This window comes from Suricata suricatta, chromosome 15 (genome assembly GCF_006229205.1).
Source record: "Suricata suricatta isolate VVHF042 chromosome 15, meerkat_22Aug2017_6uvM2_HiC, whole genome shotgun sequence".
In the NCBI taxonomy this organism is placed as follows: Eukaryota; Metazoa; Chordata; class Mammalia; order Carnivora; family Herpestidae; genus Suricata; species Suricata suricatta.
The window spans coordinates 61,823,094-61,838,784 of record NC_043714.1 but is presented as its reverse complement, the minus strand read 5'-3'; the positions used below and the strand labels follow the sequence as shown (position 1 = coordinate 61,838,784).

General features: G+C 44.4%; 1 long non-coding RNA gene across 1 annotated transcript in view; it reads right to left on the bottom strand.

Annotated features, from left to right (window-relative positions):
* Positions 1-15,307: 15,307 nt before the first annotated feature.
* Positions 15,308-15,691, bottom strand: part of LOC115279299 — a 22,960-nt gene continuing 22,576 nt past the window's right edge. Inside the window, exon 5 of the long non-coding RNA XR_003903348.1 lies at positions 15,308-15,408. This is a non-coding gene — a long non-coding RNA (uncharacterized LOC115279299). The remainder of the gene's footprint in view (positions 15,409-15,691) is intronic.

Sequence of the window (15,691 nt, the reverse complement as noted above, 5' to 3'; positions counted from 1 at the left end):
CCTTCCTTCCTTCCTTCCTTCCTTCCTTCCTTCCTTCTTTCCTTCCTTTCTTCTCTCCTTCTCTCTTTTTCTTTCTTTCTTTCTTTCTTTCTTTCTTTCTTTCTTTCTTTCTTTCTTTCTTTCTTTCTCTTTCTTTCTTTCTTTCTTTCTTTATTTCTTTCCATCTTTCTCTTGGAGAAGAGCAGATAGAGAGGGAGACACAGAATCTGAAGCAGGTTCCAGGCTCTGAGCTGTCAGCACAGATCCCAACATGGGGCTTGAACTCACAAACTGAGATCATGACTTCTGCGGAAGTCACATGCATAATGGATGCGTAATGCCCCTCTAAAGCATCTTTCTTTGGCTTGTGGGCAGCTGCTACCTCATCCTGTGCTCACATGACTTCATTGTTCACACACGTTGGGATGGGTGGGCCTAACTTCATCACAAGTCTCAGTAAGAGGGAGGCTATGAGCCAGAGGAGACATGGCAATGGATGAGTAAGCTCAGAACCGTTTAGCTACGTTTAGCTAAGAAGCAAGGAATGCAGGCAGCCTGTGGAAGGAGGAAGAGGTGAGAAAATGGATCACTCCCTGGAGTTTCCACAAAGGAATGTAGGCCTGCCAACCCCTTGATTTTAGCCCCATGACCCCCTTTTCAGACTCCCAAACTCCACACCTGTAACATAATACATTTGTGCTGTTCTAAGCTACTAAATTTGTGGTAGTTTGTTACAGCAGCCATAGGAAACAGATGCAGGTGGTTTAGAAGGGGCTTTTGGGTGCAAGAAACCTTACAGGTGGAGCCCTGGAATTGTGGATCCGTGTGGACCAGTAACTACGGGATGATAGATGACGGGTCCCCAAAAGACGGCAGTGTGTACAGAAGATGCTGAAGGTAGGAAGGTGCTCGTCCCCTACCCCGGGGCCCCGCTCTCACCCCACATTGATATCAGGCTTTATGTAAGTTTCCCCAAATTTGGGCCATCTCTTCAGGGATAGTAACAAGAGACAGGAGCTGAATTGCCTGAAATTATTTCTACCACATTGGCTCAAGCGGAGCTTGAAATACAAATGAAATTGCATTTTAGAAATTAGAGAAACTTGTGAGTTGAGATTTCTGATTTATAACTGATACACACTTCATCGAATGTGTTCATTCCAGGATAGTAGGTGTGTCTAGTTAGTGGCTACCTGGACCTAGAGACACCAGGACCTGCATGTCTGTGGTCTTTTAAGAACTGATTGAGAGTAAGAACAGTAGAATATTAAGTGGTTTAAAAAAATGATAACTTTTTATTTTGAAATAGTTTAAGATTCCCAAGAAGGCGCAAAAGTAGAATAGGAAGGTCTCACGGACGCTTCGCTCAGTTTTGCCCAACGATCCTAGTACATTTTTCAAAATGAAGAAGATGATGTTGGTACAACTCTAGTATAGGCTTTCTTTGGATTTCACCAGTTCTTTTTTTCATGTACTCTTAAAATTTTTTTTGTTCTGTAAAATTTGAAGTTTATTTTGTGTGCTGCAGTTATTTCTTTAAGTTTTTTAAATTTTGAGATAATTGTAGATTCCCGAGCAGAGGATCCCTCAGCTCGCCCTTCTATATCTATCCCCACCTCTCTACCTTGGGGACCATCAATCTGCTCACCATTGCTATGATTTTGTCATTTCAGGAGTCTTACATAAATGGAAGCATAGTGTACGTGACCTTTTAGGACTGGATTTTTTCCTGCTCGGGATAATTCTCTGGAGACTCAAGCAGGTTGTTGCGTGTACTAATAGCTCGGTTTTATTCTAGAGTAGTAGTCTTCGATAAAAATGCAGTATTGTTTATTTAACCATTTACATGTTGAAGGACATCTGGTCTTTTCTAGTTTCTGGCTATTATGAATAAAGATGCTATAAACCTTTTTATACAGGTTTTGGTGTAAACCTAAGACTTCAGTTCATCTGGGATAAATACCCAGGAGTGCGATCGGTGGGTCATATGATCAGTGCACTTTTAGTTTAGCTTTGTAAAAAATATTTTTTTAATGTGTATTTATTTTTGAGAGAGAGAGAGACAGAGTGTAAGTGGGGAAGGGCAGAGAGAGAAAGAGAGAGGACGACACAGAATCTGAGGCAGTCTCCAGGCTCTGAGCTGTCAGCACAATGCCCGACTCGGAGTTCAAACTCACAAACCACAAGATCATGACCGGAACTGAAGTCGATGCTTGACCGACTGAGCCACCAGGTGCCCCAGTGCACTTTTAGTTTTGTAAGAAACTGCCAAACTGTTTTCTTGAGTGACTGTATCATGTTATAACTCGACCGGCAATGTATGAGTGACCCAGTTTCTCTGCATTTTCACCCACATTTGGTATTATAAACATTTTTTATTTTAGCATTTCTGATAGGTGTATAGTGGTATCTCATTGTGGCTTTAATTTGCATTTCCCTAATGGCTAATGATATTGAATATCTTTTGATGTGCTTACTTGCCATCTGTGAATGTCAAATTCATTTCACTTCAGTGAAATGTCTCCTTGTGTCTCTTGCCTGTTTTCTAATTGGATTGTATGTTTTTACACTGTTGAGTTTTGAGAAGTCTTTATATACTCTGAGTAGCACTCCTTTGTTGGGTATATGGTTTGCAAATATTTTCTCCCATTCTCCAGCTTGTTTTTTCATGTTTTCAACATGGTCTTTCACGGAGCAAAATTTTAAATTTTGATGAAGTTCTATATTTAATTTTTTTTAGTTTTCTAGCAGTATTTGGAAATTTTTCTGTTATCTCACTATAATTGATTTCTAGTTTTGGGGTTGGAATCTTCTGCTTCCCCTTCCCTGTGACAGGGTGATATTGTTTTTAACTGAAGTATAGTTGACATACAAGTGACATTCATTCCAAGCGAACAGCTTTAGTGATTGGATGACTCTACCTTATACTATGCTCACCACATTGACATAGTTACTTTTTGATGAAAGAGTAAGTTTCATCTCCTTTGGAGCACTTGTGAGAGAACTTCCCCACCTGCTTATGATAATTGTAGAGCTCTAGGGATTCAGCCAGCCCTTCTCTGACCTGCTCCCGGGCCGTGACTTGGGTAAGTGCAAGGGTGGGTGACCACCCCGACAGCAGGCCAGACTTCCCACCGACAGCGGGATGGCTCCCAGGAGGGCTGGGAAGGCACATGGTCCAAGTATAGGACTCTAGTTTCTCCTTGCAACTTACCCACTGCCAGTCTGAAATGCTCCGTCACATTGTTTTGAAGTGTCATAACGTTATGAGGATGGCATCACTGCCTTTTTAAAAACTTCGCCGTGGCATCTTCAAACACTTAGAAGCATATAGACTCTCAACAAACGTTTGTTGGATGGATAAACTCCAGAGTTGTATTAATTGAACTCTAAATTTTGTGAGGCTGGGACTGTTTCTGTCATATTGGATCTCCAAGACTTACTACTGTACCAGGCACATAGTATGTGATCAGTAAATATCTAACGAACTGAGCTCCTTCTGGGATACTTCTGAATTCCTTGGAGGAGTTGCTGTGGCCTTGTAGTTAGGAGCAGGGCTCAGAGTCAGGCAGTCCTGTGTGTAAACACTGACACAGACTTTTTTTTTTTTATCCCAGATGTTCATGTGGCAAGGACAACTTTGACCCCCTGTTTCCTTTGTGAATGATAGGTCTACCAATACCCACCGATTTACTTCAACCCACAGATTGTTGAGAGGGTTAAATTGAAGGCACACTGCATCTAATAAATTGTAGTGACAATTGCTATTCTTGTTGATGGTATGTCTAATTTTTATTGCTTATGAAGATGATCATGCTCATACCACTCAGTTGGGTTTTAAGTGGTGATATGTCAGGAAGAGCTGGACAGGGGCTGAGCTATGTATCTAGGGAGTGCTCCTTTTTGTAGGGCCCACAGGATGCTGACGTGGGTGCTTTGAGAGTTACCTGCAGGTTGTAAAAAAGCCCATTGGAAATCCTAATCCATCCTTGATGAGACCGCATTGTGTGTGTGTGTACACGCACACACACATGTGCGTGTTGGGAGGTGGTTTGGCACTGCATGCTAATAAGCAAGGATCGATAGTCACATATGATTGCAAGAAAACACTGAGGTGGTCATTCCATAATAGATGCTATCTGGTAGGTGAAATATTTTAATCCCTAGGAGTTGTGAGGGGAAATAACAAAAGGGGCCTGAATGTTACTCCTCAATGACCCATAGTCTTCACCTCCCCCTGACAGCTAGAGCAGAGGGGTGATGAGGTATAGTGGTTTAGTATAGGAGCTCTTGACCCAGATGTCTGGAAAGGGAATCCTGATTCCTCCACTTACTAGTTTTACTGCCTTGGGCATGTTACCCTTCTCTCTTTGTCCTCATCTGTGAAATGGAGATAATGGTGGTAGGGATGATGTAATTAATGGTAATCATGAGGATAAAAGGAAATGACTCACATAAAGAGCTTGCAGCCACACCAGGGTATGGTGGGTGCCTAATATGTGGTACCAACCATTGCTGGATAATCCCAGTTCCTTTACCTTTTTCACAGGTGCTACCTTCCAGCCAAGGTTCTGGCTCCCCTCTCAAGCTGGTTGTGGGGCACAGACGTGGACCCGGCACTTGCCCGGGGTCTTCTGTGACAGTGTAAAAGGAGGATGACCTCAGCCCCAGGAATACTTCCTGATGACCACTGCTTCTATTTATACAGCCCAGAGCTGGGCTTGTGGGGAGGATGCCCACATTACATGTCTGTGACGCCATCAGCTTCTCAGTCACCCGGAATCTGGAATCATCCTCTGCTGATCTCAAGTACCCTGGAATTACAGCATGTTGGAGCTGATAACCAACCCTCAGAATCTTCTCAAATCTTACAGATAGATGTAGTCACAACCACGTTCAATGCAGCAAATACAGAAAAGCCTAATATTTGTGAGCCTTTGCTAGTTTCCAAAACTATGTCTACAGACTCTCCCTGTCTCTCCCTTTTCACTCTTATCTCTTGCTCAGACTCTACAAAGGCCTCCTCACCGGTCTTCCTCCTTGTATCTTTGGACATCTCTCATCTGCTCCCTAGAGCACGGATTGGCAAACCTTTTCCCTAGAGGGCCAGATAGCAAGTATCTTAGGCTTTGCAGGTCACAAGTCTCTGTTTCAACTCCTGAATTATCCTATTACAGCATAGAAACAGCCTTAGATGATACATACATGAATGTGAGCGACTTTGTCTTAATAAAACTTTATGGATGGCTGCTAAAATGTAAATTTCATAAGATTTTCATGCATTAGGAAATATTCTCCTTTTTCTTCTTTTTTTTAAGCAGATGTAAAAATGTTAAAACCATTCTTTGTTTACGGACAGCACAAAAATAGGAGGCAGGCTGGATGTGGTCCAGGGGCCATTGTTCGCCCAGCTTCCCTCCAGAAGGATTTTTCAGAAATGCACCACAACTGCTATGATGGCTGTTGCTGCTGCTGCGAAGCCATCTGCTGAGTGTGTACAAGGCACCAGGCACCGAGCTAAGAGCTCCCCCGGGACGCACTTGAACCTCACACACAGCACCAGAGGCACTGTTTGCCTCCTTATGGAGAAGCATAGGCCTGCCCCAGGGCACCCCGCCAGAAAGAGGGAGAGCCAAGACCTGAAGCCGGTAGCTGGTTGTCGGAGCCTGTGCCCTTCCCTGCCGTGCCACACTGCCTCGGGTAGGACCGTGGTGGCTTTCCACGGCACCTAGAATGTACCCCCGGCCCCTGCCATGGTCTCTGGAAGCTCAGGATGTTTTCATTCCCCCATACCTTTGGCTCTCCCTTCCCCCGCCCCCACCCCCAGCTCACTGCTCCCAGCCATTTTGATTGTCTTTTGGTTCCTTGCACTCTCCAAGTTTATTTCTGGCCCAGACCTCTCACCTGCAATGCCCCTCCCTCCTCTGTTGGCCAAGCAGATGCCTGTAGGTCTGAGCTTAAGTGTCCCTGTCTCAGAAATGCCTTCTGTAACCCCAGTGGGATTCTGTCTCGCAGAGCTGCTGCAGTATTTATGACAACAGGCGAGTGCACAGCTCTGTATTGATTTCAGGGCCCTCTCTCCCGCCAGCTGTAAGCCCATGATGCAGGATGGGGGTGGGCGCCAGCTGCGGGACATACCTTGTTAACATACAGTGAGAGCTCAGGGCCTGACCCAGAGTAAGTGCAGAGTGAATAATAATCAGGTGCACTTTCCCTCTTAACTTTCTTCATCATTCCTAGGAAGTAGTTATCACTTTACCCCCTCCGCAGCCTTATAACTGAGGAAACCTGGATTCAGAATTATCAAGCAGCTTTTCCAGAGCGACAGAAACAATAATCAAGTTCAAGATTTCTGATGTCATGTCCAGTGACTTTATTGATGTGCCGTGAAACTTCCCTTATGGTTATTCATGTGTATGTATGTTTTTAGGTAAAGTAAATTTGGTAAAAGTGCCTAAATTCAGAAGGTACATAATGGAATGGAGCAAAAAGTCCTGGTCCCACTTCTGTCTCTGTCCCACCTCTGTCTCTGTCAGTCTCTGTCTTCCAGCCACCTAGAGCCCTTTCTGAAAGCAACTGATGGCACCAGTTTCTCACGTAGCCATTTAGAGGTCATCTATGCAGATGCAGGAAAACATCTGTATTTAACCTTCCTCCTTCCTATGGTTCACGTCGCGCAGCATGACATACACACACTTTCCTTCCTTAGCAATGTGTTGACATACTCCTCTCCTACGTACTCCTACAAATCCCTTCTGTGTCCCTGCAGATAGAGTTTATTCTTAAATTTTTTTAGGCAGCAGAGTATTTCATCATATGCACAGTCCACAATTTATTTAACCATTCCCCAATGACAGACATTTGGGCTACTTCCAAGTTTTTGCTGTTACAAACAATGAATAACTTTGTAAATATGTCAATTCACACATGTGCAAGTATGTCTGAAGAATAAAATTCTAGAAGTGGAGCTGCTGAGATAAAGAGCATGCTACATTTTTTTTTAAAAGTCTGTCTTTTCAGAAAGCATGATGCATCATTTCTAAGATTCACACTGACAGTGACAATTGGACCATGGTAATGTTGGGTCAATATCCAGAGAATAGCTGGTGGAGGAGAGCTCTCTTCCTAGGGGGATCTGAGAATCAGCCAAGTGCATTCTCCTTCCGGCCCTGACACTCCCTCCATCTTGGCTTTTCCATTAAGTCTCACTCTTGTGGGTTAAGTCTTTGAAAGACAGGCAGCATCATACGGTAGACTCATACTGGGGTCCAGGATCAAACATACGCCAAGTAAGGTACCCGCTATATAGTTTGTAAGCTGTATGACCTAGGAAAAGTTACTTTGCCTTTTGAGCCTCAGTATCCTTACCTATAAAATGAGGCTAATAATTCTATCCAACTCACAGTGTAGTTGTAAGGATTGAATAAACTAACCCTGCAGCATAGCAAACACACAATACACACAAGCTACTTATTATTATTATGATCATTGACTTTGAGGTCACAGAACCTCAAATGACAGATGTCGGCTAGACACAGAAGGGTTAAAGCAATGGTCTGGGAGTCTGTGGGTCAGGGAGAGGGAAGGAGATGGCGCAAGGCAATTTCGGTTCCAGCAGACTAGGAGTCAGCCTCAGGCCACGTGGTGCCAGGGCCAGAGGTGAGAGGGTGACGTAACAGTTCCAGAGATAACCTTTGTCTGTTTCCCTGCTGGGCAAGAGCCAGCTTGGTTAATAGTTAAGTGAATGGCGCCCATGATGCTGTGCGTGTAGAAGGCCTCCCTGGGTACTGGGGCTAAACGTCGCCAAATTAAAGACATCCTCTCTGAGTAAAGGCTCTTAAGGTTGTCTCTGCTGGAAGAGCTGCGTAGAGCTCAATCAGGAGCTGATGCCCCCACTGCTCGGGAGAATCTCTTGACATCTCCAGGTTACTCTACCTCTTTTTATTATTATTATTATTATTATTATTATTATTATTATTATTATTCTCAAATTAGTTAACGTACAGTATTGTCTTGGCTTCAGGAGTAGAACCCAGTGATTCGTCTCTTACATACAACACCAAGTGCTTATCCCATAAAGTTCCCTTCTTAATGCTTGTCACCCATTTATCCCACTGTCCACCCCATCAACCCTCTGTTTGTTCTCTGTATTTAAGAATCTCTTATCGTTTGCCTCTCTCTCTGTTTTTATCTTACCTTTCCTTCGCTTCCCCTATGTTCATCTGTTAAGTTTCTCAAGTTCCACATATGAATAAAATTATTTGATATCTGTCTTTCTCTGACTGACTTACGTCGCTTAGCATAATAACCTCCCAGTTCTATTCACGTTGTTGCAAATGGCAAGATTTCATTCTTTTTCATTGCTGATTAGTAATCCACATCTTCTTTATCCATTCATCAGTTAATGGACATTTGGGCTCTTTCCATAATTTGGCTATTGTTGATAGCGCTGCTATAAACATTGGGTGCAGGTTCCCCTTTGGATCGGCAGTTTTGTATCCTTTGGATAAACACCTAGTAGGGCAATTGCTGGGTCGTAGGGTAGCTCTATTTTTAATTTTTTGAGGAACTCCACACTCTTCTCCAGAGGAGCTGCACCAGTTTGCATTCCTACCAACAGTGCAAGAGGGTTTACAGGAAACCCCATCTTTGCCTTCACTATGCTGCTGTTGCCCACCCCGCCAGCAGCCACTGTGCGTCAAGTGTCAGGTACCATGCCGACATGCGTTTTTCTCTCCTCGATAGCACCATGAGGGAAATATTATTCCCCTTTTACAGATAAGGAAATCATTGAGACTCATTGAAGTTAATTGCCCAAGATCAGACCATGAGTGAGCGTGGAGTTGGACTTTGAACCTAGGTCCCTGTGAAACTCCAAATCTGTATCTTCACCTGCTGCGCTATAATGTGTATACTATCACCACTGTTACCACTGCCTCTCCATCAGCATCGCCTCCATCACCACCACTGTCTGTCATTATTACTGTAATTATTATCCTTATCATCAATTTCACATGTATCATCTCGATAATATTCCTAACATGTGCTAAGTATCACGAGTCCATTACCTTTATTAAGTAGATGTATTAAGTGAGTTACTGTATGTGTGTTCAGAGCAGTAACCAGCACATTCCAAGTTCCTGAAAAGTCTTATGATTAAACTCGGTTACTATTATTACTATTTCTCCTACTATTATTATTATTTGATACTGCCCAGATCAGACTCCCTGCAGAGGCACTGGGGCCTGGGTCAAAGCTCCTTCCCTAGACTCTAAGGCAAAAAGGGGTGTGGTCTTTGCAAGGTGACCCATAGGGCCTCTGCCTCCCAAGGTTCGGACCCACTGGCCCTGCACCCTTGAGACTCATGTTTGGGCTGAACAACTGTCCTGTCCACTTAAGAAGCCATTGCACAGCATCCTGCAATGGGACCATGAACCAAACTCCATGAAGGTCAGCTCCCCGCTGCCATCTTGGGCAGGCCTGGTGTTTGTGGCTGGCTCGCTTCTGGATTGCTGTTCCTGGGGTGCCCCGGTCCTCCTTCCTGGAGGGTGTGGCTTCCTCCACCTGGCGCTTCTCCCCTCTTGCTAGCTCTTTTCTCCAAGACCCTTCCCTTCTGCATTATCTTCTACACCTTGCTCTTCTTGGACCTTTAAAAGTGTATTTGTTTTTGAGAGAGAGAGAGAGAGAGAGAGAGAGAGAGAGAGAGAGAGAGACAGTGTGTGAGCAAGGGAGATCTAGCTGGGGCTTAAATCCCTGTACAAACATTGGATCCGCTCTGGGGTTGACCCTAACCCTGGAATTTATGGGTTGCTACCTGGTTCTTCAGACAGGCTGTGTGCTTCCCCCGCCAAAGCCAGCAACTCTTCTGACGTAGAGCTACATGGAGGTAGCCCTTCCCTCTTCCCTCCCTTCCCTCTGGGTTTTCCAAAACGCTGAGCCTGTAGTCCAAAAACCACATCGTAAAGATACACACACAAGAGGCAGACATTCAAAGCAGGGTTGGTGGGGAGGAGAGGGCTCATGGCCTGGCTCTATGCTTCTGTGCACACACGTGGGTGGGCCACACCCACGTGACCACACATATGGGATATTTTGAATGGGTTAGAACAGTAGGGCGGGGCAACCCCAGGGTCTAGTTCTGCTCCTGCACCTAGAACACCCCACTATCATCCTAAAAGATGAAGTGAAAGAAACATGGTGGTTGGGTTTCCCAGATTCTATTCTATATGGAAGGTTGCTGAGGACCTCTGGCCACCCCACGATGTTCTCAGTTTAATGGGTGGCACCCAATGTACTGCAGGTCAGGGGTGGGGTGACAGAATGGGTGGGTCTGCCAGAGCCCTTGGGTGCTCTGAGATAAGAGCTTAGCACATGGCTCCTGGCATGGGTGGAGGGTTCTCTTCCTCACCCAGACTTCCAGGGGGAAAAAAGGAAGGATGGAAGGACTCAAATTGCTCCTCGCTCCCCCTGCTCTGGGGGAGATAGGGAGTAGACGGAGCACAGGGTGGGCTCTGATGCTGTTCTCCAGCGGGTGGCAATTCCCAGTCTGTCCATAACAAGGGATCCTGACTGATGGCTGTTGGCTCTACCTAGCTCAGGGTACCCTGTAACTTGCCCCAGCCCTGCCTCCTTCATCCCAGGAGGGGCAGTGTAGCACAGTGGGGGTGACACTAGTTTGGAGTTAAAGTGGCCTGGGCTTGAATCCTGCCCTGTCCCTTATTATTCCTGTGACATTGGGTCAGTTACTTCACCTCTTGGGGGGTCTCTGCTTTCTCACAGACAAAGTGGGGAATTGTAATATCCACTTGGTAAGTTTGTGGGAAGATTGAAATGAGATGTGAATGGTGTGGACATATGACATTGAATAAATGGAGGTGGTTAAAAAAAATCTCATGGGATTCCTTTGACTTTTGGCATGGAGAAGCAAAACTGAGCTCTTGAGAACAACAAAAGTCAAGATATGGAGTAAACTGAAAGCAGTTTACCAAACTACATTTACAGCTAGCCTATCAGGAGGGTCTGGGCTTAACTATTGATTCTCTACCTTCCTGGACGTCGACACAGCTCATGGCCAGGGGTTGTTGTCCTGGTCCTTCCGATCTCCTTCGCTGTCTGTGAGCTGGTTCTGGGCCATCCACTGATCCATTTCCACGTGTTCTGTCTATCTCTGCTGATTCCTGCTGGAACACTTACTTTCTTGTAACAGAGTTAATGGGTGAGTTACAGAGACTTCTTGGTCTCTCTGTCTTGTCATTCCCAACTTCAAAGAACTGAGTTTGCTCCAGCACCTGTCACAGCTGCAGTGTACGTTCCTATTAGCAACTGTACAGATCCCAGCAAATGCTGGCTGCGCCAATCTCAGCCCTGCAAAGTGCCTGCTCCGTCACTCAGTGGATGCTGCCAGAGCATTAAAAAAACAAACAAAGCCCTTTACTTCGGAAAAGATTATGGACTCACAGGAAGTTGCAAAGATAATACAGAGAAGACCTTTGTCCCCTTTCCCCGGTTTTCCCCAATGATTACATCTCACATAACTATAGTGACCAGGAACGTGACAATGATACAATGTGTGTGTATCATTCTATGTCACTTATCACATGTGTAGATTTGTGTAACCTCCACCACAATCAAGATATAAACGCTCCCTTCAACACAGTGACCTTCCTCTTACTCCCCCTCCATAGTCACACCTATGCCCTGTCCCCACCATTCCTGGACCCTGCCACCACTCATCTGTCTTCCAAACTGGCATACTCTGGGGAATGAAAGGGGATGCCATCAATTATTAGGCTAACACTGCAGGTGTAAACCGTGAGGTTTGGTCCCCTAAGTAAATGTTTTATTTCTGGGTGACGGCAGGCATTGGTGACGGGTGGTGGTGATGGAGGTATGTGGGGGTGATAGGCAGCGGAGCTCATAGTGAGGCTCTTTAGCTGTCCTGGGGCAAATAACCCTCCTAGAATTTCCCGAGAGGTTTCCCCCTTCAGCCTGTGAGTGTCCTGCTCTGCACGGTCTGTCCCCACAGGAAATCACTATGTCCATTCCCACGGGCAGCAGGGCGAGCAACTTCCCACTTCTTTAGAGCCACCTCGAGGACAGGTTTAAGAACAATTTTGCATCGGGAGTGCCTGGGGGGGGCTGTTGGTTAAGCACCCAGACTGCAGTTCAGGTCATGAGCTCAAGGTGTGTGAACTTGAGCCCCCTGGTGGGCCCTGTGCTGACAGCTCAGAGCCTGGAGCCTCTCCCTCTCTCTCTGCCCCTCCCCCGCTCAAACTCTGCTCTCTCAAAAGTAAATAAACATTAAAAAAGAAGAAGAACAATTTTGCATCTACCCCAAACCACAGAGCTGCCCTCGGCTCCCACCATGGCAGGAAACTGCCACCATTCAAGTCACCACTGACAGTTCCATGCTACATCCTGCCCTTGGGAGTTTTCCAGAGTCCCAGCTCAGTCTCCCTGCTCACCTTGCACTCATTCTCACGCCTCCTGGATCATCTCACCCTAACCCTGGGGCCTTGATAATCACTCAAGGTGATGACATCATGTTGGTTAATTTCACAGATTATTATTCCACGTGCTGGCCTGGCCCCCTGAGGCAGGGCTTAGTGTCACCCCTGGCATTTCTTTTACTGTCCCTCTCCTGCATTTTGGAATCCAGTTCAAAAGTGTTTTTCTCTGCACTTTTCCCCTTTAGCTGGTTTCCCTTGCCTTACCTCAAGCTAAACAGGCCTCTAACCTATAGCTTATCCCTTGCCTTACCTCAAGCTAAACAGGCCTCTAACCTATGGCTTATATACATGAGGCCAGTGCACCATATTCATGTTTAATAAACCTACAGAATTGTTTTTACTTTTTGGCATGATCAGAAAATACTTACCCTTTGATTTACTTTTTGCATTTTAAACGGTAGCGATATGCCAGCAGGCGCTCTATGTTTTTTTCTCCTTTCCCTTTCAGAAATGGGACTTCATGCGGCTTGCCCTCTCCCAGCCTGTGCTTCTCAGCTTCGCTTTGTGCCTTATTATTGTTATTTTTTTTTATCGGCTGATACTTTGATGTTGTTTTTCAAAATGGATGTCTGAGACAGCAGGTGACATGATAAATATACCAGTATGGGTACTACGTGTCCCAGACCTTTCTGTCTTTGAAGTTCGGCTCAGATGCCACATTCTTCATAAAACCTTTTCTAATTTCCCAATCAGAAATTCTTTTTAATTCTTCCAGTATTCTTAAGCACTTTTTAAAGTCTTGCTTCCATCTGCCTTGTGTTGTAGGACATTTAATGCCCTCCACGAGTCTGTCAGCTCCGTGAGTATGGAGACCATGCTTGATTGACCTTGGAACCAGTGATAGAATAAAGCCTTGTGAGTGAGAGATGCTTAGGAAGGGCTTGTCAAGGTTGTCTGTCATCTTAGGAAAGTCACTTTCCTTCTCTTGTCCTCCTCCATTTCCTCATCTGTAAAGTGACCTTTAAGATTCCTTCCACCTCAAGAACACTTCAAGGAAGACAGTTGTCTTCTCTGTCAGCTCTGTCCCTTCTGGAGCTACCATCTAGAGCCAGTCGGTGTCCTCTCTAGCCTAACCCCAGAGAGCTGTGAGGCAGCCTTCCATAGAATTGACCATCTCTTAGATTTTAAAAGCACATGCATGTATTATTCTATCAAAAATAAAATTAAGTACCCCTACCCCAGACAAACAGACGAGCAAAACAAAAACAAAAACAAAAACAAAAACAAAAACAAAAACAAAAAAACAAGCAAAAACGGGCGTTGGTGAGGATGCGGAGAAAGGGGAACACTTCTGCATTGCTGGTGGGAATGTAAACTGGTGCAGCCACTCTGGAAAACAGTGTGGAGGTTCCTCAAAAAGTTAAAAATAAAACTACCCTATGACCCAACAATTGCACTACTAGGTATTTATCCAAAGGATACAAAAATATAGATTCGAAGGGGCACATGCACCCCAATGTTTATAACAGTGCTATCAAAATAACCAAATTATGGAAAGAGTCCAAATATCCATTGACAGATGAATGGATAAAGAAGATGTATATACATATACAATGGAATATTACTCAATGGTGAAAAAGAATGAAATCTTGTCATTTTGTAACAACGTGGCTGGAACTACAGTGTATTATGCTAAGTGAAATAAGTGAATCACAGAAAGATAAATACCATATGATTTCACTCATATGTGAAATTTAAGAAATAAAACGATGAATATAGGGGAAGGGAAGGGAAAATAAGATAAAAACAGAAAGGGAGGCAAACCATAAGAGACTCTTACATAAGGAGAACAAACAGGGTTGCTGGAGGGGAGGAGGGTAGAGAGAGGGGCTAAATTGGTGAGGGGCATTAAGGAGGATGCTTACTGGGATGAGCACTGGGTGTTATATAAAAAAATGAATCACTAAATTCTACTCCCAAAATCATTATTACACTATATGTTAACTAACTTGAATTTAAATAAAAAATTTAAAATTAAAAAAAAGTCTGGGAAGAAAAACACCCACACAAACATTCAGACACATATACAAGTGCGTGCACACACCCCCCTTGTTAGTTAAAAAGGAAAGACTTGGTGGGGCGCCTGGGTGACTCAGTCAGTTAAGCATCCGACTTTGACTCAGGTCATGATTTTGCAGTTCACCAGCTCGAGCCTGCTTCGAGCTCTGTGCTGACAGCTCAGAGCTTGAAGCCTGCTTCAGATTCTGTGTCTCCCTCTCTCTCTGTCCCTCTTCCACTTGCACTTTGTCTCTCTCTCTCTCAAAAATAAATAAACATTAAAAATTTTTTAAAAAGGAAAGATTTGGTTTACACAGAGCGGGACAATGGGTGAGGAAGGACACCAAACCCATCACTGAACATATATTTGCTCTGCCTCCTTTGGGTTCTCACCTCATGAAATTCCACTTGTGATTATGTGGTGTCCCTTCCTCACTCACATTAGCTATTCTTTCCTTTTGGTTATTGTTTACAAGTTAAACACACCCATACTATTTAGGTGCAAGATATTTCCAAGTCTGGTTTGTATGGAAAAACCTTAGCAAGATCATGGTACTTGCATATTATTTCCTCAAAGATAGAAGGAAAGAAAAGATACAGCATCCCTCCAACAACACCCCATAGTCTTTCTGAAATCAACTTTACTACTTTACTTCTTTTTAAAAAATTTTTTTATTTTTTATTTATTTTTGAGAGACAAAGACAGAGCATGAGACAGGGAGGGGCAGAGAGTGAGGGGGACACAGAATCTGAAGCAGGCTCCAGGCTCTGAGCTGTCAGCACAGAGCCCGGTGCAGGGCTTGAACCCATGAACTGTGAGATCATGACCTGAGCCGAAGTCGGACGCTTAACCAACTGAGCCACCCGGGCGCCCCTCAACTTTACTTCTTGATTATCCCGAATGGACAACTCGATACGTTTCCTATGAATGTAAAAGTAGTGATACTGATTAAGGAAAAAGAAAAGCACAAATAATTAGTAAGAGCTTAGAATTCTTCCTTATATTTGCATAGGGCTTTACGGTTAAAGAAAGCATGCTTTTCCAGGTTTCATTTTATTTAATGACTAAAACCACCCATTGGAGGGAGAAGGGAAGTATTAAACAGTAGCCTTCTCTTATCCATAGAGGATGCATTCCAAGACGCCCTGGAGATGCATGAAACTATGGCTAGTACTGAATCCTATTATATATATATATATATATA